Source organism: Geotrypetes seraphini, chromosome 8, assembly GCF_902459505.1.
Source record: "Geotrypetes seraphini chromosome 8, aGeoSer1.1, whole genome shotgun sequence".
Taxonomy (NCBI): Eukaryota; Metazoa; Chordata; class Amphibia; order Gymnophiona; family Dermophiidae; genus Geotrypetes; species Geotrypetes seraphini.
Window position 1 is genome coordinate 37,575,734 of NC_047091.1, and position 22,143 is coordinate 37,597,876.

The 22,143-nt window shown below is 43.7% G+C and overlaps 1 protein-coding gene across 1 annotated transcript in view; it reads left to right on the forward strand.

Annotated features, from left to right (window-relative positions):
- Positions 1-22,143, forward strand: part of NKPD1 (NTPase KAP family P-loop domain containing 1) — a 190,641-nt gene that overhangs the window by 123,668 nt on the left and 44,830 nt on the right. The window contains exon 7 of the mRNA XM_033954628.1: positions 390-449. The gene's annotated coding sequence lies outside the window, so the exon portion shown is untranslated. The remainder of the gene's footprint in view (positions 1-389; positions 450-22,143) is intronic.

Below are 22,143 nucleotides of genomic sequence, written 5' to 3' on the forward strand. Positions count from 1 at the left end.
AGATAATGCAATGGGATAAGGGGGGAGGGGGATAGATGTCGGCAGGGCTGCGGCGAGACAGTGAGGGGATGAGAAGTTTTGACATGGCAAGGCAGAGAGAGATCAAAGTGAGGGGGGCCTGACTTTAAGGGAGGAGAGGATCTGACCCTCTGACTCTGCATGTCCTCCTGTCTCTGTAGGCAGCGCTTTGTCCAGCCACGCCCCCTACACAGCCACAGCTCCAGAGAGCCCAGCCTCTAGGGCAGATAAGAGGGGGCAGATGAGGGTGGAAGAGGTTGGGACATCTGCTTCTCTCTTGGCCTAGCGGAGTTGATGGGAAGGGGGGAGATTGACCTTGAGGGAGGAGAGGATTTGACCCTCTGTCTCTGCATGTCCTCCTATTTCTGTAGGCACCACCTCGTCCAGCCAAAACACCTCCTCCCTGCCATGCGGCCAGGTCTCTGGGGCAGGTAAGAGGGGGCAGATGGGATGAGGGTGGGATCACAGCAGCTATCTCTCTTGGCCTAGTGGAGATTTGAGAGCTATAATAACTATGACTACAATTGATTTTAATAGTGAATTTAAATTTGAAATTCAGGAAAAGGCGCCTAGGGCAGATATGTTATGGGACCACTTTGAGTCCCCAAACTGGCATCAGTTTCTAAATTTGTTTAATAAATATGCTAAATCAAACTGCATACTAGATGCATGTCCTTCAAAATTAATGAGAGAAGCAACACTTGATTTTAAAAAGGACTTATTCAAGAGGGACTTTTAATGAAGAAATGGGATATATTTTGATCACACCTATCCCAAAAGATCAAAAGGCATCTAGTGCTTTAAAATCAAATAACAGACCCATGGGGGTCTTGCTGAGCCCACGAGAAATGGCAGCTTGATAATAGAGCTCCCACACCTTTCGGTACTCAAATATAAACTACTTTAACAAATCGATCTATAAATCTATGCGGAGCATATACTTATCTTTCTAAAGCATCACAGAGCTGTTTTATTCTCCCTTGAGGAATGATGACGGACAAAAAAGTGAGTAAAATGGCATAAACCCGAGTCGACCTCACCGTCGAAAATGCCACTCCCTAGCTCTGCCGGAGACAATAGTCACGAGATCTTAGCAAAGCTCCATGAATTGAAAGAACTCGCCACGGATAAGAAAGCCTGCACAGACGAAATTAATGAAAAACTCACTAATCTAACGGCAGACTTTTGCCTCTGCTTAAAAACCTGAACACCAGATTTGGCCTATTATATCCAGCCCGGATGAGAGTGACCCTGAATAATCAAACTAAAGACTTCATCAATCCTGATGAGCTGGCCACCTTTATTGAACAGCACTCACCAACTCCTATTAATCAGGTTTGACTGCATGTATAGGGTTGATTGTATGGTGACCCACATTTTTCTATAGGAGTTTGGTCTCTCAACCTGATATGCTGATTGGTTTGATAATGTCACATACGGTTTTGTATATGCTCTGTTTTTCACACAATTATAACAATATTCAATTTCTGCTCCACAGTACAATTTTAGTTTATTACACATTGAATCCCGATTACTTACAAGGGTGCTCTGGGATTCTCCCTGCTATTCTGGCCTCCTTAGCCGCACTCAGATTGTTGTTTCTCTGTGACCTTTTAGTCACTTCAGTTAATTTGTGGTGTATAATTAATGGGTTTAAGACACACATTTTGATTTCATATGCCTTTACATGCTTCAAGGTATTTAATCGATAATTCTCTATCTTGATGTTATCTATGATGAAGTGTACATCTGTTCAATTCATAATTTACAGAACACTCTTTATATATTGCTATGAATCTTAAAATTATTTCACTAAATACAAAAGGTCTTAATAACAAAATTAAATTAAAGAAAATAATAGTAACGTTGATGTCATTATGCTACAGGAGTCTCACTTGGATAGTGCTACTTCAGCTAAGGTTCATCTACCTTGGGCCTTGCCACCATATTTTTCTCCAGCTATAGATAGAAGAGGTGGTGTATTAACTCTAATAAGGAATAGAAGTGACATCTCTGTTCTCTTTTCATTCACAGACCTCAGTGGTAGGTGGGTCAAAGTCTTGATTTCCAGTGCTGGGCAGAGATTTCCAGTGCTGGGGCAGAGATATCTATGCCCCAAATACTGATTGTCCCGATTTTTTTCCATGCTATAAACGAGTCTCTTTTGGAGGAGGTTGACTTACAATTGGTTGTCAACAACAACACACTCCTGATTTGCCAAACAAATCCTAAACTAGAAAAAACAAGGAAGGCAACCAAGTCACATCAAGGTCTGTGAGGGGGAAGCTCAAAGTGCCTAACTTGGCTCACAACTTGCAAACCAAATATAATGTAATATGTCAAAGAACATGTCACATTATATGATGTTATAGGGCGCTCTCAGTGTGAACCCTCAGTGATAGGAGCTCAGCTCCGACACTTCACTTCTGGGTCAAGGCCATAAGCCTCCACCCGCACACCATCATCGAGCGCCCTGTGTGTGCAGAAATCAAACCAATCAACAATCAAAGTGAGTAAATGAAACTCAACACAAACAACCTGAGCGACCCCCACACAAACCCTGCCAGCCAAACCCCTTCAAAAAACTCACACAAAATCACAAACAAAGTCAAAAACCATACCACAAAGTGAAAAACATATCCAAAAGAAACAATACTTATCCAAAACTGTCACACAAACGGAAAAACCGCGCCAGGAGGAAACCGCCCTCCAGCCTTCCTCTCTGCTTGTGTTCTGTTGGAGGCCAGGTTCCTGAAGAAGGGCTCCTCCCGAAACCAGCGCGGTTGAACCTTTCCTCCTGGCGCGGTTTTTCCATTTGTGTGACAGTTTTGGATAAGTATTGTTTCTTTTGGATATGTTTTTCACTTTGTGGTATGGTTTTTGACTTTGTGATTTTGTGTGAGTTTTTTGAGGGGGTTTGGCTGGCAGGGTTTGTGTGGGAGTCGCTCAGGTTGTTTGTGTTGAGTTTCATTTACTCACTTTGATTGTTGATTGGTTTGATTTCTGCACACACAGGGTGCTCGATGATGGTGTGCGGGTGGAGGCTTATGGCCTTGACCCAGAAGTGAAGTGTCGGAGCTGAGCTCCTATCACTGAGGGTTCACACTGAGAGCGCCCTATAACATCATATAATGTGACATGTTCTTTGACATATTACATTATATTTGGTTTGCAAGTTGTGAGCCAGGTTAGGCACTTTGAGCTTCCCCCTCACAGACCTTGATGTGACTTGGTTGCCTTCCTTGTTTTTTCTAGTTTTACAATTGGTTGTAGCAGGTGACTTTAATTTGGTCTTAGATCTTACCAGGGATAGAAAATCGAACTGTACGTACAAAGTATCGAAATCTTGGTTTGCCTTACAGGATATGATCAGTAATACCAGATTAACTGACATATGGAGGCACACACACAACAAAATGGAGGCTTTCACTTTCTTCTCTCCTCACCTGTCATACTTTCAAATTGATTTTTTTTGATTAGTGAATCCTTATGTGCTTCTATTGTAGATACTGATATGTTACCCATACTCATCTCTGATCATGCAGCTATCACTCTTCAGATCAAAATCCAGACTACTCCTATACAACAAAGGCAATGGCATTTTAACAGTGCCCTACTACAAGATAAACAATTCTGTGACCTAATCAGAATTGAGATTCGAGAGTATTTCCTCTTTAATAAACCTGAGCATACCTCTTGGATATATTGTTGGGATGCGTTCAAAGCTTAGCAGATGAAACATGTTGGCGTACTCTGTCCCTCTTGGCTAAACCACCCAAGTTAAGTTCAACACTTCATTTAAAACTATTTATAACTATTTATGATTATTTATTGAAAACACTAAAATAAGTTCATTAAGCATTGCACACTAAGTAGTAAAAAGACCCGATGACGATAGGGGGCATAAAGCCAGTTGCTATGAAGATATATTGAGCTTCTGGTGGCACCTCTGAGGGCCTGAAGACTTTATTGCACAAGCATTTGTGATATAGAAGGCATTGAGGGGAGGTTTACATTACATCCTACCCCTAACGGTGTTACAACACATTAGCATCTCAGCATCTGAACTGAAACCAGTTTGCACAAGCCTGTGACTTTAGCAACATCAGCAAAATGTAGGAATAGGTCTCACAACCAGCAAAAGTCTCCCATAGGCTCCTGTCATCTATCTCAGAGTGAACAAGAATCTAAAAGGCAAAATAGTTGGAGAATGGGAAATTATTTCAGAGCTCTTAAAAGCAGGATTCTATTATATTGGGAATGTTGACGGAAGAACATAGGGCAAGATTCACTAAGCAAACCGATCGTGTACTGATCGGTTTGTGACCAGATTTCCCTCCTGAACTATTCACTAACCTCACCTGCGATCCGATTCAAATCCATGCATGCAAATGAGGAAAAATGCATGCAAATTGGACAGCAATGCAATTCATCAACCAAAAATTTAAAACCGTCTGGGCTGGCCGATCAACCCAAGAAGCAACTGCTGGAGACTAGTCGAAAACTCTCCAGCTCCATAGAAGCCCTGCTCGCCCTGAATGCTGCCCTACTCTGCCCCAATCTGTCTCCTGCCTGCTTACCCTGAATGCCGCCCTGCTCTGCCCTGCACTGCGAGCCCATGGTTTTAACCTGTGGGTTTAAAGCAGGTTAACACCACGGGCTTGCTGGGCTACAAATTGTTTAAAAAAGTTGCGGGTGGCCCATGGTTTTACATGCCAACCCCCCACGCTGATGCCCCACAAATGACTCCTGCCCTGCCTGCCTCCCTCTTTGTCCGGCCTGGGCCACCCTCTCCCCGCACCTTTTAAACTCTTTGGGAGCAGGAGGGGTGGTCAGTCCCTCCTGCTCCAGGCCTCCTCCGAAGTGGACCGGGCCAGGCCAGGCCCAACCCACCCCCGTACCTAACTCGTTGGGAGCAGGAGGGGTGGTCAGTCCCTCCTGTTCCAGGTCTCCTCTGATGCCGGCCAGCTGGACCGGGCCTGGCCCACCACCTCCGTCTTCCTTTTCTGTTCATTGGGAGCAGGAGGGGTGGTCAGTTCCTCCTGCTCCAGGCCTCCTCCGATGCAAGTGAGGCCTTAGGCCATGCCCTGGTGTATCATGTGATGCACAGGGCGAGTCCTAAGGCCCTGATTGGCTGAGGCACCTCGGGCTCTTCCCTTGGTAGGGACCCGAGGCGCCTCAGCCAATCAAGGCCTTAGGCCTCTCCCCGTGCATTAGATGATGCGCTGGGGCATGGCTAGTGTGACCATATGGCTCCAGAAAAAAGGGGACGGATTGAGACATCCGGGTTTTACTTCCATTGAAAACAACAGAAGTAAGGAGAACAGATTGAGACATCTTGGTTGCTTTCAATGAAAGTAAAACCCGGATGTCTCAATACGTCCCCTTTTTTCTGGAGCCATATGGTCACACTGGGCAGCGGCCGGCGGGAGGTACAAGAGCAGGAGGACTTCATGCTTCCTCCTGCTCCTGAAGATGAAGCCTAGGAGCAGGAGGGACCGGGCACCCTCTCCTGCTCCTGAAGTACTGTGTTCAATACTGGTCGCCGTACCTCAAAAAGGATATGGCAGTACTCGAGGGAGTGCAGAGGAGGGCGACTAAACTTATAAAAGGTATGGAAAATTTCTCATACGCTGACAGGTTAAAAACGCTGGGGCTGACCCTTCCACCACGAGATGACATAGAAACCTCCCGACTCCAGCAGCGTCCGCAGCACTCTAAACATGCTGCTTCGGGAACTTCTACTGCCTGTGATTTCCTCTGCTGCATATCATGGATGTGGCAGAGGAAATCAGGGCAGTAGAAGGCCACGAAGCAGCGTGTTTACAGTGCTGCGGACGCTGCTGGATTCGGGAGGTTTTTGGTCATCTCGTGGTGGAAAGGTCGGATGGGAGGGTCAACGGGGGTTTGAGTGCGCCGAGGAGGGGTATGGGGGGTGCACCAAAGAACTTCCTTACAGTGAGTGAGGGGGGAGCCGCGCCAGGTGTGAACTGTAAGGGAGCCGGCAAGACCGCAAGGACCATTGTATGCACGCATGCGCACTCTTGACGGCCATGGACCTACGGATCAGGGATCACGCAGGTAAGAGTGCGCATGCGCATTTAGCATTTTATTTTAGTAGATAGCCTGTTCCTTAAATTTGTTTCGGTTTTGTAGAGTCTTGTTATGCGGCCATTTTCTCTCAAGACATCTCAGTTGTTTTTTGATAAGGGTGAGATGAAGACTGTACCAGGGATTTCTTTGTTTACGTGGAGAAAGGTATAAGTATCAGTGGGAGCTACTGAGTCTAAAAGTTTGGTTATGAAGGCTTTCCATGAGGCAACTTTCTCATCAATGGATGATTCTGATAATTCTGCTAGTTTGGACTCAAATTAGAAGAGATGGAAGCATCATCCAGCTTTGAGTAGTTGCGAGAGGTTATTATCTTAGAGCTAAGGGTAAAAGGATACTGGATAGAATTGGGTTGAAGGGAATGAAAGAGGGCAGATGCTGATGGAATTGGGGTGCAGGGAAAGGAGGAAGGATACTGGATGGAATTGTGTTGGAGGGAAAGAAAGGAGGCAGATGCTGATGAAATTGGTGTGCAGGGAAAGGGGGAAAACATAAGGGGGAAGGATACTGGATGGAATTGGGTTGGAGGGAAAGAAATGGGGCTGATGCTGATGGAAATGGGGGAAAGGGAGAGGAGAGAGTGAAATTCCAGACCATGTGGGTGTGAGTGTGGGAGAGGGAAGGGAATAAGAGGAGAAGAGAGAGATGTCAGACCATTGGAGGAGGGGATTGAAGAAGATGGATTCCAGACCAATGGGAGTGAAGGGAAAAATGGAAGGGGGAGGCATACAGTTTCTGAAAGTGGCACAGAAGGACAGAAAATGAAAGGAAGAGAGTGACAAGAAGATGAGGAGAGCTGAAACCAGACAAGACAAAGGTAGGAAAAACATTTCTATTTATTTTTTTGCTTTAGGGACATGCATTGCTGTTTCTGTGGTGTTGCATTGTATGCAGAGTCCAGCGTCTTGGTGGTTTTATTTCTATTTTATCCCCCCCCCCCCTTTTACAAAACTGTAAAGCATTTTTTTAGCACTGGCTGTGGCTAAAAAACATACTACAGTTTTGTCAAAAGGGGGGGAGAGGTTAGTTTGTGATTACTTATTCCATACTAGGCGAAGGTGTTTTCTGTGTTCTGTTTGTATGAAAGACAAGTTTTTTTGTTAGCGTTGACTAGCCTTGTTTGGCGAAATGCATCAGGCATGGTTCTTGGGAGCATCTTGAATTAACCTGATTTGAATCTCCTTATTTTATGCCAATCTTTTTTTGTTTCATGTAGGATTCTTTGGTGGACTGCTTGCCTTGTTGTTTCATTGCAAATTAACATACATGGAGTGGAACGTAGTAGAGGAGTTACAGATTTGGTTGTTTATACATACATATGGGTTACAGTTGGTTGATGTTGAGTGAGGCAGTTGAGAGGCGTAAACTTGGTTATTAATATAGACTTATATTTTGGATAGTATTACTGCTTTACAAATATTTGAACACTTTCATATATGCATGGAAAGGGTTCAGAGTTAAATTCCTGGGTAAGTAGGTGGGAAGAGAAGGAAGGGGAATTTGTTCAGAGATGTTTGGGGGTTGCATAGAAGAAAAACTGCACTGGAATACTAATCTTTGTTTGTTTTGAATTAAAAAGAAAAAAGAAATGCAAGTGGAAATAAAGAAAGAAGAAAACAGATAAATGGGGTGGGACATGGGTGGGGTAGGGGTGGGGCATGGGCAGGGTGGGACAGGGCAGAGCCAGGGGGACCAAGTGTACTTGTGTGCTTAGGGCCCCTCAAAGAATTAATCCTGCCCTGTCTGGATGTCATCAATGTAAACAAAGGAAGTGAGATCAAGCAATTGTAGGAGGGTGAGAAAGGGGCACTGAAAAATATTGAATAGGATAGGAGGAAGAAAAGATCCTTGAGAGACACCACAAGGCAAGGTGTAGGCAAGGCAGGATTAACCAATAGGCCCAGTAGGCATGTGCCTAGGGCCTGAAATGGTCAGGGGGCCCGATGAAGGAGGGCATCAACATTGTTTTTTCCAAATGGCGATGGGCTCTTCCAGCATCGATCGGCAACACGGCCCCCCATCGACAGAAAGTAAGACAAGCAAGCAACGCAGGTAAGAAAGGCAACGGGAACTGTAATTTTGCATGCAGTGCTGGAGGGGCTCGGCCCAAAATTAGATCAGCTACCACTATCCTCTGGCACCACATTGCAGCTTGAGCACTCAAGCAAAGTTCTGGGCATCATCATTGATTCTACACTGTCCTTCAACGACCACCTTAACTCCCTAGCAAAAAAATGCTTTTTCAATCTTCACACGTTAAGGAAAGTGAGATCCTGCTTCCATCAACAACACTTCGCTGTCCTCGTACAATCCATCATTCTTTCCAGACTGGATTACTGTAATTCCATCTACTTAAGCCTAACAAAGAAAAGCCTTCATAGACTTCAACGGATTCAGAACACCGCGGCTAAACTAATCTTCGCAAAAAGAAAATTTGACCACTTCTCCCCGCTTATGTCTAAGCTTCACTAGCTCCCAGTAATCCTTAGGATCCACTACAAATGCGCCTGCCTAACCTTCAAATCTCTACATGGCATCCTTCCTCCCCTTTTTCGACTATCCTGGAACTCCTCGAATCCCAACACCATCATATCCACTCAAAAATTCAAACTATCCTTCCCCTCTTTAAAAGGCATATCCCATTCAGGAAAATTAGGGACATCCATCGTCTTCAGGATCACCGAACTGTGGAACAGCTTTACTGCCCCGCTTCGGAGTCTAGGCTCCCTCCAACTCTTCTGAAAACATTTGAAAACTTGGCTTTACTCTAAAATATAATTGACCTCTCCCTATTCAATATACTAAGTTCCTCTAAACTTTCTCTTTACTAAGTCCTTCTACTTTCGTTGGAGTTCCTTTTATATCTATTCCTGTAAACTGTGTCAAGCTCTACTTCTGTGGAGATGATGCGGTATACAAACTTAAGGTTTAGTTTAGTTTAGTTAGTTTGCCCAAAGCTTCCCTCTGATGCAGCTTCCTGGTTCCGCCTGGGCGCATGGTGGGGTGTGGCGGGGCAGGGCAGGGGGGCCCAGTGTACTTGTATGCCTAGGGGCCCTCGACAAATTAATCCTGTGTAGGGTTCATTTATGTTCCTTATCTATAGTCCCTATAGAGTGAAGCTTAGTGAGGTGGTTGTAATCAATTAAATCAAAGGCTGCAGAAAGATCTGAAACCCTATTTTCCCACTCGCACTGCGCTCCACTCAGGAACATCTTTTGGCAGTACCATTTGTTCATACTCTCCACCTCTTTTCCATCTGTGATGTAATGGGCCCTTTCCTCTGGAACACAGCTCCTCTGGCTCTTCAGCTCGAAACATCTTTACTCACCCAACTGAAAACCTATCTATTTACCCAAGCATTTAACACTATCCGGATTTCATAGACCCTACTGGCTGGGGCAGTCACTTATTGACATTCCTTATTTTTTACTTGACAATTTTGTCCTATTTCTATATTATTTCTAATCAACTGTTCCTTTCCTCCAATTTATAATGTAGTTCCTTTATTTGATTTTTTTGTAAACCACTATGATAATTCTTTTTCTTAGGGGCATACTTCATCTTTCAACCCCATCATTTTAATATCCATTTCAATGACTATAATAATACTTTTACTTCAGATTTCTTAACTCTCTTGAAGGATTTAAATCTTCAGCCTTTGTTAACTTGTCCCACTCACACAGCAGGGCATATTTTAGACATGGTTCTTGTCCCCAAATCACTGGAAGATCAATTCCAAGTTGTGGCTTATACACAACTTCCCTGGTCCGATCATTTTCTTATCACTTTCTCCCACTTCTTTAGGCCCAATGCTTTTACCCTTAGCTCTAAGATAATAACCTCTCGCAACTACTCAAAGCTGGATGATGCTTCCATCTCTTCTAATTTGAGTCCAAACTAGCAGAATTATCAGAATCATCCATTGATGAGAAAGTTGCCTCATGGAAAGCCTTCATAACCAAACTTTTAGACTCAGTAGCTCCCACTGATACTTATACCTTTCTCCACGTAAACAAAGAAATCCCTGGTACAGTCTTCATCTCACCCTTATCAAAAAACAACTGAGATGTCTTGAGAGAAAATGGCCGCATAACAAGACTCTACAAAACCGAAACAAATTTAAGGAACAGGCTATCTACTAAAATAAAATGCTAAATGCGCATGCGCACTCTTACCTGCGTGATCCCTGATCCGTAGGTCCATGGCCGTCAAGAGTGCGCATGCGTGCATACAATGGTCCTTGCGGTCTTGCCGGCTCCCTTACAGTTCACACCTGGCGCGGCTCCCCCCTCACTCACTGTAAGGAAGTTCTTTGGTGCACCCCCCATACCCCTCCTCGGCGCACTCAAACCCCCGTTGACCCTCCCATCCGACCTTTCCACCACGAGATGACCAAAAACCTCCCGAATCCAGCAGCGTCCGCAGCACTGTAAACACGCTGCTTCGTGGCCTTCTACTGCCCTGATTTCCTCTGCCACATCCATGATATGCAGCAGAGGAAATCACAGGCAGTAGAAGTCCCCAAAGCAGCATGTTTAGAGTGCTGCGGACGCTGCTGGAGTCGGGAGGTTTCTATGTCATCTCGTGGTGGAAGGGTCAGATGGGAGGGCCAGTGGGGTCGGCTGCACGGCAGCAGTAGTGGCGGGGGAGGGAAACAATGGTTTTACTGCACAGGGGGATGGGAGGGAGGGATAGAAAAATGCCGGGTTCTACTGTACGGGGGGATGGGGGGCAGAAATGGAAAGATTCTGCTCAAAGGTTCTACTGCACAGGGGGATGGGAGGGAGGCAGGCAGGCTGGCTTCGGGGGGGGGGGTACAAATTCTGTAAGGTAGTGAGGGCACTGGGGGCACTAAGGACATAGGAAGGGGAACTGAGGGCACTAAGGACACAGGACAGAGGAACAAATAAACCTTCCTCTTTCTAAATGTTCAAGATTTAACCTACCTACTCTTCAGGATCTACAGAGAACTTTGAATACGCTAAACATAAAAGGTTCCAAATCAGAGGCTATTCCACCACTCTTTCTGAAACACTTTTTTTCATTTTTGGTCCAGACATTTTAAATCTGATATGCACTAGTTTAACTACAGGAACATTTCCAAAAGCATGGAAAGAAGCAATCATCCACCCAATAACTAAAGACTACAAAATTAGTGCACATGAAGTTTCAAATTATTGACCCATTTCAAATACCCCTTTTATGGCAAAGTTTACAGAGAAAATCATCTTTCTCCAAATCTCAGATTTCATTGAACAAACAAATGTACTACATCCAAATTACATTACATTACATTAGGGATTTCTATTCCGCCATTACCTTGCGGTTCAAGGCGGCTTACAAAAGATTTATAAACAGGGTTACAATGGGAGAATAATTGATTTGCTAGAGTGGTAAAGAGTAGATCTTTTGAAATTTATTTGGTAGTTAAGAGTAGATCTTTTTATATTTCTTTGGTAGTTAAGAACAGGAGGCTTAACAGAAGATTTATAAACTGGGGTTTCAATGGGAGCACAATTGTCCTTGCTATGATAGTAAAGGGTAGATCAAACAGGATTCCGCCAACATCACTCTACAGAACTTTCACTTATTGGATTGACTGCGAAAATTCTTTATCATCTTGATCACCATCAGTCTGTTTTGCTCATTTCCTTAGACCTATCATCTGCATTTGATACGATTGATCACAAGCTTCTTCTGGCGGGTCTGTGTCACATTGGAATCACAGACCAGGTCTTGGACTGGTTCTCATATTTTTTTTACCAATCGGTCCTCCAAGGTAGTCTTCAATACAACATCATCAGATCCATTTACAACTGACTATGGTATCCCACAGGATTCAATTTTATCCCCCCCTACTCTTTAATATTTTCCTAGCACCCCTTTTAACATTAGGGCAATCTATTGGTTTCACAATGTCAGCCAGGCCACCAGGAGCTTATGCAGGCCCGCAAAAGAGTTATGTGGGTCCTGGCTGAATATCAAGTTAGGGCCCACATAAGTATGTTTTTCTTAAAAGAAAAAACTTGTGCCTCCTCCCACCCGTCCCCTTGCTCTAACTACTAATCATTTCTATAGCGCAACTAGATAAATATAGCACTGTACATCAAAATACAGAAGAGAAAGTCACTGCTCAAAAGAGCTTACAATTTAGTCAAGACAGACAAACTGGATAAAAAGGTGCTTCAATACACTGTGCTCAGTTGGAAGAATTACAGAGGGAACAATAAGACAATATTGGTGCTTAGAAGGTGGGTTGGAGTTTGTAATTGAAAGCATCTTCAAAGAAGTGGGCTTTGAGTCTGGATCTGAATAGTATGCCACCTTCTTCTCTTCCTGATTTAATAAAATTCACAATGATGGACATGGCTTGGCAGGAGGTGCTATACTTTCTTTACATCGTTAATGACTATTAATTGGTTCCACTACACTTGTGATTTTATTTTATCAGATATGTTAAGAAAAAGAGTTTCTGGTACACCACCACACTGAAAAACAAAAAAAAGGAAAAAATGCAAAGAAAAAGAAAAATATGAAAAATTAATTTCTTGAGAGATGAAGTACTAAATACCAGGGAAAACCTCACAATATTTTGAATGCAGTCAATAGATTCAACATGTCTGTGAAGCTAGCTGCATTAAAATAAAGAATCAAATAGTCCACAGTATTCAATGGGATAGAAGATATTGGACTAGATGCTTGACCAACTCTAGTAGTCAGAAAAGCAGTGACAAAAATGATATGTTATTTAAAAACTTACCCCCCCCCCTTTTCTCAAGATGCTCTACTGAGCAGTGCAAACTAAATACTGAGCCATCCATTTTATTCCTATGGGTGGCTCAGCATTTAGCTCGTACAGCTTGATTAAAAGGGGAGTTAATTAAGTTGTGAGTTGTGGTGGTTTCTTCTGCCTGGGAGGCTGTAACTACGAGAATAGGCAGAGATCTCAGGAGAAAAGCAAGAGTTCCTGTAGCCAAGTCTCTCTGGCAGGATACGTACTTTCCATGGCAGGGTAGAGTACTGTCCAGAAAGGCCGCAAAACCACATAAGGAAGAATATTTGGGAAATAGCCACTCTGGTGTTAGTGTTTGCTTGGATTGGTGCATAGCATTGTAATTAAATAAGGGTAGTGGAGGGTGGAACATGAAGCAAAGAGACAACACATAAGCTTTGGTTAAGGAGTAATACCCTACAGGCAGTAATGCTTTTTGGCACAATGGACAGGAATAACTGGGCAGACTGGATGAGCTGAAAGCTGTTTTCCTGTCATCATCTACTATAGAGTCATCATCTACTATAGAGTCAAGATTTACGAGTAGCATGATCTCCAGTAGCTGAAACTAAGTGGGTGAGTTATCCAGCTAATGGCTGAATATTACTGCTATCTGGAAGTTTAAAAATCCACCCTTGCTCCTTGGATAACTGAAAAAAGAAGACTGTCAGCCTAGCTATCGCTACCATTCAGCATTTTTAGTTGGCATTACTTATGTCAGCGAAGGCCTATGGGAAATTATATCAATCTGACTCTGGCATGGGAATGCAGATAGACCCTGAGGGCAGGGAAACTGTTTTAAGTATCCCTGATATATTTCAAGTAGCCCTGATTGAATCATGACTAGCTAAAAGGTGTTAATGTCTGATTAAGAGGGTGCTTAGGACAATGGGTCCAGGTGCACAGATCAAGAAGATAATAGGCTGCTTGAATGGGACAAAGAAGCCAGAGACTAATCCTATCTCCATGCCTGCAAGTATCACACCCTCCTTTATCAATTAAATTAACCATTGTTTCAAACAGTTTACAAATTCTAAACAGAAAGATACTGGGACATACAATAGTTTCTATATTCCAAGGTATAAAAGCCTCCTTTCTGATCTATCAATCTATCTATCTCTGGAGGAGAGGGGTCTTGGCTTTCCCTCTCTTTCTCTGTCTATCCTTCCCTTTATCTATGGAACACGAAGCTTAGACCATCCCCCTTTTCTCTCTCTCTCTGCCTTTCCCTGGAACTTCACGCTTCCTTCTGAACTCTGTAAGGCAGGGAAACTGCGTTGCTCTCTCATTAATTGTAATGCTTATAAATATTGCTTTTCTGTAAGCCTATTTCTATAATACATTCTTTATGCAATCACCTCTGGCTGTGCCTTTTTGATTCTACTTCCTGGTGAATCTTCAGTGAGGGAACTGAACCTGGGACCGGTCGTTTGTCAGGGCGCCTCTCACTTAACCCCTACCACCTAATATTGTGGGGGCCACTAACAAACCTGACAAAGACCATATAATTTTATAAAATACATGTAATAAAATACTAATATTATATGTTCATCTATTCTAGGCTTGAGCTCCAGATACCTGTCCCATCTACCTCCCTCTTCCTTCGGTGAACTAACATAGAAACATAGAGTATGACGGCAGAAAAGGGCCGTCGGCCCAACAAGTCTGCCCACTCGAATAACCCACCCACCTAAGTACTTCCTCAAAGTGAACCCACATGTTTATCCCATTTATTCTTAAAATCGAGCACGTTGTTGGCCTCTACTACCTGAAGTGGAAGATCATTCCATCAGTCAACCACCCTTTCGGTGAAGAAATACTTCCTAGTGTCACCATGAAATCTCCCACCCCTGATTTTTAGCGGATGCCCTCTTGTCGCCGTAGGTCCTGTGAGGAAAAAGATGTCTTCTTCTACCTCAATACGGCCAATAACATATTTGAATGTCTCTATCATGTCTCCCCTCTCTCTGTGTTCCTCGAGAGTGTATAGCTGCAACTTACCTAGGCGTTCTTCATATGGGAGATCTTTGAGTCCTGAGACCATCCTTGTGACCATTCTCTAAACCGATTCCATTCTCAGCACATCCTTTTGATAGTGTGGCCTCCAAAATTGAACACAATATTCCAGATGTGGTCTCACCATGGACCTGTACAGCGGCATGACCACTTCGGGCTTTCGGCTGACAAAACTTCTCCGGATGCAACCCAGCATTTGTCTAGCCTTGGATGAAGCTTTCTCCACTTGATTGGCCGTCTTCATATCTTCACTAATGATTACTCCCAGGTCCTGTTCTGTAACAGTTCTAGTTAAGTTCTCACTGTTCAGAATGTAGGTTCTGCATGGGTTTCCGCTACCACGGTGCATAACTTTACACTTCTTGGCATTAAAACTCAGTTGTTAAATAGTAGACCATTGCTCCAGTAAAAGTAGGTCCTGTGTCATAGTGTCGGGCATGGTACCTCCGCCCACTAGGATCAGTATTTCCTGAGATAGGGTGATGCTTTATTTTGTGTGTTCAGAACTCTACTTTTCTTATTTCAGAGAATGTATATGAATCAGCTTTAACATACAGAGCACATTTATACAGTCTTGCTACAGAAAGTTTTATACTCACGTGTTCATTAAAGGTAACTGTCTCCCACACACATTTACACAGCTCATGTGCAACATCCTGCCTCTTGTGGCCAGCCTTATAGCCTAAATCAGGGCTCCGGAACAATCCTGAAAGTAGCCACCAACAATGCACCAGCGTGTGACCCAACAGGGAGTCACCCTGCAGGACTGAACCTTCAAAAGCATTCACAATTATATTCCCACAAGAATAAAGTCTTCACACAAGGAAGCAGTTTTGGAAAAATAAGTCAATTTTACTCATTCAATAAAGCAGGTAAGTAATTCCTCAATCTTTGTCACAGTAGTCAAGATTCCATGCCTCATTAAAGAAGAAAGAAAAGAAAACTGCCAAAAACAAGAAGGCATGAAAACAAAACAGTTAACAAACAAAATCAAACTTTCTTCTTCTGCTTCTTAATTCTCAATTGTCCTTTAGATCGCAGTTCAATACAGAGGTTGCTCTGCCTGCTCCAAAGCAGGTATTTCAGTAAATCAGCAATAAAGTTCAGCATTCAGAATTCCTCAATTCACAATCAAAACCAAAATAAAAGAAAGCCTCTGGCAACAATCTAGGTCTGCCAGGAACAGGAGAGTGTAATAGGTTTTGCAAAAATAAAGGCCTTAAGATAGGCTTTCAAATTCCCTCCCAAGGTGGAAGCAAAACCTCTCCTCACTTTACACTCCTAGCTTTCTCAAAGTTCACATTCATTAAAAAGAAAAAAAAACAGCACACAAACAGACCAAAAGCAAACACACTCACTGTTTGTGGCTGGAAGCCAAGTCCACCTGCATCAGCTCAGGGTAATTAGATTCACTGCCAGAACAGGCTTCTTGAAAATCCATAGGTTCATCCCTCAGGAGGGACAAGTCTTCAGTTTGTTCAGCCTCGATCAGCTCCATGGGTTGTGGCCTGTTGTCCCTGCTTGGCTCAGGAGGATCCCTAGGGAGGCAAGGCTTAAACTTCCTCCCTAACCGGCTTCCCGGTCTGAATGCCAGTGCAGGCTTATCTAGTCTAGGGGCGTGCCCTGTTCTGGGTGTGTCAGCAGATCTCCAGGGGCCTCTAGAGCTCCCCTGGTGGTGGTTTGGACAAAACTCATTATCTACTTCTTCAGATATATCTGGCTCCTCCTGGTGGTCAGTGGCATTATTTCTCAAACTAACATCCTTGAAAATCCTGAAATTTTCTTTCCTGGGTTTTACTTTTACTTTTTTGCTTGGTTTGACTGGGACCTTGGCAGAGCCCTGATCTGCCTGGTCACACTCTCCCACCCTTCCTTCCTCTCTCTTCATGGGCAGCATTTCTCCTTCTTTCTTTCCCATCCCTTCTTAGGCAGCATTTCTCCCCTCTTTCTTTCCCTTCCCCTCTTTCTTTCCCAACCCTCTTGGGCAGAATTTTTCCTCTTTCCTTCCCTTTCTACCCCATCTTGGACACATTTATCTCTTCTTTCCTTCCCTTCCCTTCTTGGGCAACATTCCTCTACTCTTTTCTTCCCTTCTACTCTTGGGTAGCATTTTTTTCTCCTCTTTCCTTCCCCCCCCCCTCTTGGGTAGCATTTTTCCCTTCCCTCCCCCTCTTGGGCAGCATTTATCCCCTCTTTTCTTCCCATCATTGCGTCTCCCTCTCATTCCCTTTGTGGTGCTCTCTTTGGTCACTAGGATGGTCTCAGGACTCAAAGATCTCCCATATGAAGAACGCCTAGGTAAGTCTAATATGGGTCTAATATCGTTCCCTCCCCTCTTCTTCCCCCTCCTCCCAGGCTCCAGTCTTTCTTCCCTCTACCATGAATTTATAAACTTCTAGCAGTTTATGGCAGGGATTAGCTCAGGCTTTTCTCTAGCCATCCTCAGGCTTTTTCCTCTGCCATATCATACCCTTGTGGCAAAAAGACCCAGACAGCATAATTGCTGTCAGGAACCACAAGTTTGTAAATTTGCATTGGAGGGTTACTGGGAGATAACCAATACCCAATAGATGAGGGATGGGGGAGAGAGAAGAAAAGTAGGGATGTGATACCAGAGTAAGCTTATTCTGGTTGATGTGGCAAGTGACAAAGTGGTGGCAAGATAGTTTTTGGGGTGGCACTTGCCATTCCATGCCACCCTGTAACAACACCTATGCCCTCAAGTCTCTCCTCTCTGCCGCAATTCTACAAACTTTGTGGTTACCAGCAGCTATTAGAACAAGCCTTCCTTTGGCCATCTGGAGGCTTACCCTCTACTGAGTCCCTCCCACACTGCATAAGGAAGTTATGTCAGAAAGAATGACTCTGGGGATGGACAGAAGAAGGCCTGTTCTAATAGCTGCTGGCAACTGCAAAGTTTGTAGAATTGCGTCAGAGAGGAGAGACCCTAAGTGGTGGGAAGAGGAAGATAGTGAGGTGAATCCAGACCTGAGGGGACAGTGCACTGATTCTGTTGCCTATGATCTGGAGAGGATTATAAGAACATAAGAATAGCCTTTCTGAGTCAGACCAAAGATCCATCAAGCCCAGTAGCCCATTCTCACAGTGGCCAATCCAGGTCACTAGTACCTGGCCAAAACCCAGAGTAGCAACATTCCATGCTACCGATCCAGGGCATGAAGTGGCTTGTCCCATGTCTTTCTCAATAACAGACTATGGATTTTTCCTCCAGGAAATTGTCCAAACCCTTCTTAAAACCTCCGCTCTTACCACAACCTCTGGCAACGCATTCCAGAGCTTAACTATTCACTGAGTGAAAAAATATTTCCTCCTATTGGTTTTAAAAGTATTTCCCTGTAACTTCATCGAGTCTTTGTAACCTTTGATGGAGTGAAAAATCGATCCACTTGTACTCGTTCTATTCCACTCAGAATTTTGTAGACTTTAATCATATCTCCCCTCAGCCTTCTCTTTTCCAAGCTGAAGAACCCTAACTGTTTTAGTCTTCCTTCATACGAGAGGAACCCATTATCATCTTGGTCACTCTTCTTTGAACCTCAAAGTTCTGCTATATCTTTTTATTGATTTATTGATTTATTTGTTTGTTACATTTACATAACAAAAACACAGGTATATCCAGGTCAACGTAGCATATAAATGCTCATCAAATAAAGTCAAAGGCAATAGTTATCAATGATCAAGTCCACATTAAATGGCCGAGAGTGCCAAAGCTTAAAAGATAAAGTAACAAAGTTTAACATCTTGGCAGGTTAAGAGATGTGGCACAAGCCATGGAATCGAGGGTGAAATACTCATGTGGATTAAAACTGGCTGGAGCATAGGAAACAGAGAGTAGGGGTAAATGGACAATACTCGGACTGGAAGAGCGTCACCAGTGGAGTGCCACAGGGCTCGGTGCTTGGACCCGTGCTCTTCAACATCTTTATAATTGATCTGGACATTGGTACGATGAGTGAGGTGATTAAATTTGCGGACGATACGAAGTTATTCAGAGTAGTGAAGACACAGGGTTATTACGAAGATCTGCAATGTGACATAAACAAGCTGGAGAAATGGGCATCGACATGGCAAATGAGATTCAACGTGGATAAGTGTAAAGTGATGCATGTCGGTAATAAAAATCTCATGCACGAATACAGGATGTCCGGGGCGGTACTTGGAGAGACCTCCCAGGAAAGAGACTTGGAAGTTCTGATCGACAAGTCGATGAAGCCATCCGCACAATGTGTGGCAGTGGTGAAAAGGGCAAACAGAATGCTAAGAATGATAAAGAAGGGGATCACGAACAGATCGGAGAAGGTTATCATGCCGCTGTACCGGGCCATGGTGCGCCCTCACCTGGAGTACTGCATCCAGCACTGGTTGCCGTACATGAAGAAGGACACGGTACTACTCAAAAGGGTCCAGAGAAGAGCGACTAAAATGGTTAAGGGGCTGGAGAAGTTGCTGTACAGTGAGAGATTGGAGAAACTGGGCCTCTTCTAACTTGAAAAGAGGGCACTGAGAGGGGACATGATTGAAATGTTCAAAATACTGAAGGGAATAGACTTAGTAGATAAAGACAGATTATTAACCCTCTCCAAGGTAGGGAGAATGAGAGGGCACTCTCTAAAGTTGAAAGGGGATAGATTCCGTACAAACATAAGGAAGTTCTTCTTCACCCAGAGAGTGGTAGAAAACTGGAATGCCCTTACGAAGTCTGCTATAGGGGAAAACACCCTCCAGGGATTTAAGACAAAGTTGGACAAGTTCCTGTTAAACTGGAACGTATGCAGGTGAGGCTGGACTCATTTAGAGCACTGGTCTTTGACCTGGGGGCCGCCGCGTGAGCGGACTGCTTGGGATGATGGACCACTGGTCTGACCCAGCAGCGGCAATTCTTATGTTCTTATTTACACTCTCCAGCAAACAAATAATAATTTAAGAAACTATCTGCAAAGGTTTATTTCTAAGAAAATCTAACTGGACTGGATCCAGAAACACATATTTGTCACTTGCAAATGAGATAAGGCATTTACAAGGGATTTTTAAGAAGATGTTTGCGCCCACCACTAAGGCCTTAGGCCTAAGCAATAGAAACTGCTTCCTCTTTATCTGAGTCTGCTTAGAAACATAAGGAAATATTAACACTCGGCCACAAAACAGAGCTTGTTTCTTAGTAAAGTACAACTTCAAAATAACCTATTTCTCTAGTTCTGTTTTGAAAGGTACCAAAAGTGTAGCACGTTTTGTAATTGTGTCCTTAGAGGATTCAAGAAAATGAGACAGATCCAAACTGTCTGGATATACTAAGTTATCTATTTCCCCCTCATCTACCACCTCCCTAGAATCCCTCGGAATGTAAAAGAAGTTATCAGGCTCAAAGGTATCTACATTAGAGTATTGCAAAATCTCCCTCATATACATTCTTAATAGCTCCAATGGAGATAGATAATGAGTAATGGGAAAATTTAAAACACGAAGATTTCTAGCTCTCATATAATTCTCCATTTTTTCCTACTTGGCATAAACCGTTATACTATCTTTAATGTTAGCAGAGGCAGTACTCTGTAAATTATTAACTGATTTAACCAATTTATCTAATTTACTTTCTAGCTCTTTATTCGAGTTTCATGCTCATTTATTTTAACTACTGTATCAGAGGAGAACTGGCACAATTTTAAAACAGTATTTTGCAATGAAGACTCAATTCTATTAACAGTTAGCCATACATCATTTAAAGTGACTACTTTATCTTTAGGGAGAACATTCACGCTTGGCTCCACAACCATTTGTACAGGAGTCAAACCTTTTGTTCCCACCATACCAGATTGATCTGAAACACTAAGTTGTAAGGAGGAGGTTACATCCTCAAACTTGGAGGGTGTCTCTACTCTTCCTACAAAACTCAATGGCTGGGGAGATGGTGATGGCTCCCCAGAGGAGAGGGAAGCAGACTGTATACCTAAAGTTACCTGCTCTTCCAACCGTGGCAATGAAGAAACCATAAGGTGCTAATCCATTGGGCCCACACCTGAGGCTAACAGATGGGTTTTTGCCTTTCTTTTGCCCATGGTGAAATGAATTGATAACAGTCCACTCCCGGCTCCTCACGGGCTTGGGCTGTGTACCGCAGCTTCCCTTGAATTTATAGAGCCTCCAAATACCCCTCTCTTGTGCTGAACGCCGGGACTTCTGCAGAGGCTGCCTGCCTCCGATGAAATAAAGAGTGCTGCCGGTGGCACTGGCGGCTCCCTCCTTGTGGCTTCCCTTGATTTTTATAGAGCCTCCAAGGACCCCACTCTTGCGCTGGATGCCGGGACTGCTGCGGGGGCTGCCTGCCTCCGATGAAGTGAAGAGTGCTGCTGGCAGCACTGGTGGCTCTAGTGCCACTATATCTTTCTTGAGATAAGGAGACCAGAATTGAATATAATACTCCAGGTGAGGAAAAACCATGGAGTGTAGGGGTTGTTCCTTCTTCTCACACCTGGGGTTAGGCCTCTATGATGTCACAAAGCCTGAACCATCTTTTGCAAGAAGAGAAAAGAAGAAATCATCTTTGTTGCCTGCTGTCTGTCAGGTGCATTCTGGACTTGTTTACAAGAACTCTGTGTTTCTCCAGTCAAGGCCATCTGCCCAGCTCAGTTCCTGAGAAAGTTGTAGGAGGAATTAGCTTCCATGTCTCTCTCTTATCTACTGAGGCACCTCTCTGGAAGGCTGGTACACGAAGATACAGAATGATTACTAATTGGTGAAAGACTACTAATTGGGGTTGTTTCTGGATTGGTCAGAAGGAGGTCATCTGATGAGAACTAAGGAGAAGGTGGCTAATTAATATTAGTCTGTGTTGAGGTGTAAGGGAACTTGGATCTCTCTGCACACTTCTATAATAATAAAATCTGATAAGTTACCGCTTGTGATTAGCTCTACCAAGGAGTGAAGACAACCAGACACTTTATACAGATCTGGATTCCTGCACATAAGGAAACTGTTGCAGACCTAATTTACAGCTTTTCCAGTGGCTAACGGTCTGTTCCTAATCAGAAGAATTTCCACATCTGCTGCTGAAGGAACGGATTCCTTCTCCCCGATTTTGCTAAGGCCTAATCTAAGGGTGAGAATAAGGAATTATCTATCGTTTCAGCTGGGTAGATAAAATTCTATTGTTTGGGACACGGTTAGTTAAGGTCCCGTGGTGATAAGCTGCTATTCAGGAATTATTGTTA